Here is a 2,961-nt window from a genome sequence, read left to right as displayed (position 1 = left end):
CAACAACTCCTGTGTGAAATATCGGACTCTTTCGACGCAGAAAGCTCCACTATGTTCACCTGCCAGTCGCTGACCGTGTCTGTTGAATATTTTGTGTTGCGCAGGAAGCGTCTATACAAAGCTGATGAGAGCAGTGAAGTAAAGTTCACAAAAATGATGTCATACACTAATCTGAGCCTATCAGAGGTAAAAACAAGCACTTCATGTGACCATAAAGTGACAGTGTGAACGTGCACCGTGTTGTTTCTCAGATCCAGAGAGTGCTGTGAAAAGCGTCTTTAACATTGCAGTCTATTTCATCGCTGTTGTCTACAGCACTCTTGGTCAATATTGGACCAGTTTCGAAAACTGTTGTCTCCATTCATCACCAGGCACAAAAACATGGGAAAATAGGGTCCAGGCTGAAAAACACTGAACATATCCTTTAATGTTTATTGTCATGGATTCCACAGCTTAAGCACAGACCAAATATATTTAGCTAATAGTAATATAATAATATATAATATCATTTTATTTGATATTTTCCTAAAAGATTTTTATTGTCTGGAAATGACGTAAGGAAAAAATAAAGATTGTGATGAACTGTGATATTTAAGTATCACAATTTGTGGAAGAAAACAATACCAAAACACTGGAACAGTCCTTTAAACACACTGATCAAAGTGTGTGGGCAGGTATCAGAAAAACACCAAACGCTCTGCTATAGTGGAACAACTCAGTGAGGGACCACAACATGACTACGGTGCAGCTCAGGCTTCACTAATGAAAGAGGAGGTAAAGCTGAGCTGTGACTCACTGCAAGCTGCAGCACAAGCTCTTAATACACAGCAGCAGTCATGGAGCTGTCACCAAGTGGGAACACATTCATAACACAGAGCATGATTGTTTTAAAAATCTCAAAACTTCTCTTACCTGTTTGACCCCAGTTTTCCTCTCTGGTCGTGCAGATGGACTTTGAGCGGCTGTTTTTACAGGAAACAGGAACTGATACCTACTGTAAAATGGCCACCGTGTCCACCAGGCCCACTCAGCTCACCCTCGTCAGTCTCTCAGGTGACTCACTCCGACTGTCACACGCAGGGCGATTGGCCAATGTGGAGAACTGAGGGGTGAGAGCAAGCTTAAACATTAAACCTGAGCCGCCCCTGTGCTGGTGCTGACTGGCACTACTGGGTTAATCTGTGGGAGAGAGAGAAAAGAGAGAGACTGTTGACATTCACAAACCTGAGGAGAGAAGGCGTTGAACTAAAGTGATGCATGTGACCCACAACAGGTGCTTTAAAAGAGCATTGATGGCTGCTTTCAATCCATATTATACTTGCTTTACTTTTAAATATACAAGAATGACTATTTTAAAGCTTTTTTTCCTTTTTCCCTAGACAGTTTTCCCTAGCCTTTTTTTTAAATTATTTAATTCACTCATAATAATAAAATAATAATACATTTTTAAAGCCACTTTTCAGAACACTCAAGGTCACCTTACGGATACAACAATAATAAAACAACAAAAAAAGCAGGACATAAGTAAAACAACGTACAGTAAAAAGCTAAAAATAAGTAAAAGGTCAACAACAGTGAAAGAAATTGCACCAATTTGCCCAATTTTCAAAGGTTTAAACACTTGTGAAAGGTGTCTGAAAGGAGTACAAGTAAAGTTATGTCGCTTCAGGTTTCAAAAGGTCAACAATGCTTCTGTGTACAGATACAAGCATAGCATTGTCCAGTAGTACTTCAAGTATTCTCACTTTAAACCATTAGAAACAGTGGCTTGTCCACAAAACTACATTTATTTTTTAGAGACAAGCATGTGTTTAATAACAATCCTGTGATATCAATTACATCTCATATCTAAGATCTGTGAAATACTGCTTTATCATCCCGTCATTTATGAATAATTCATCCTCTCTTCCGCCGTGTCATATTGTGCTGTGGTCACAGAGGGAGCAGGAGTGTTTGGCACTAGAGGGCAGCAAGCTCCTGCTTCTCACTTGGATGGTTCATCGCCACCTCTCTCTCCCTCCCTGAGCTTGTTCTGTCGCTCGTTTTCTCACTTACATTTTCTCTGCTGCAAATTATGTTTTCAAACCTGGATAACCCTGTGAACATCAGCTTACATCTGTGCTGTGTATCTTTTGACTGTGTTTCCTTGTAGAATAGAATAAAAAAGCTGCTAAATTCATCAAACACATGATAGTGAGTTATTTTAATGTTTCTAATTAGCAAAGCACAGGCCCTTATTTTAATACAACCAATAGCCTACTGCAACACTTCCTGTCCTCATCTCATAAGATTTAAAGGAATGGTGTGTGAGATTTAGGGGAAAATAGGCAAAATAAACAGACCCAATGATTAATAAATAAATACTCAAATTAAACAGTTTCATGTTACATGTAAGTTTTACTCCCATGCTGTTTGGCACGTTGCAGACAGGCCGCTGACCCAGCACCTGCTCAAGTGTGTGCACCATTTTTTTCTGCATCAGATGTTCATTAGAATGTTTTACCATTAGCCGATTTTTTCCCAGAAATCTCTTCCTTTCCAAGACAATGGATCAGGTGATTTAACCTGTAAAAAAGCAGAATAAAGAAGTTTCATGATACAAATCAGTAGGCTATTTCTCCTATGCTGTCGTTGTTTGGTTTGTCCATTTTGGCCCACAGTAGAAAATTGGGGGTGCATTGTGGACTCCATGAACAAGGACTTGCTCATGGACATATTAAAAAAGTTGGATACAGCAATAGGGGTGGTGCCCCATTTATTCCTATGAAAGTTGGTCAGTGGCGCATGAAGCCAAACAAATTTTATTTCTGCACATGAAATTAGCCAGATGATCAACACTGCTTCCGCTTCACTGGACCCATAGAGAAAGTGCATTAAGAGACTTCATCTGCTGTGCCAGCTGCTTCGGGTTCAGCGCTCTGCTAACTTGAGGACAAAATGATTGAATCTTTTGGTTCTTCC

The sequence above is a fragment of the Plectropomus leopardus genome, chromosome 12 (assembly GCF_008729295.1).
Source record: "Plectropomus leopardus isolate mb chromosome 12, YSFRI_Pleo_2.0, whole genome shotgun sequence".
Lineage (NCBI taxonomy): Eukaryota > Metazoa > Chordata > Actinopteri > Perciformes > Serranidae > Plectropomus > Plectropomus leopardus.
The sequence above is the reverse complement of the archived record's forward strand: the minus strand, read 5'-3'. Positions refer to the sequence as shown.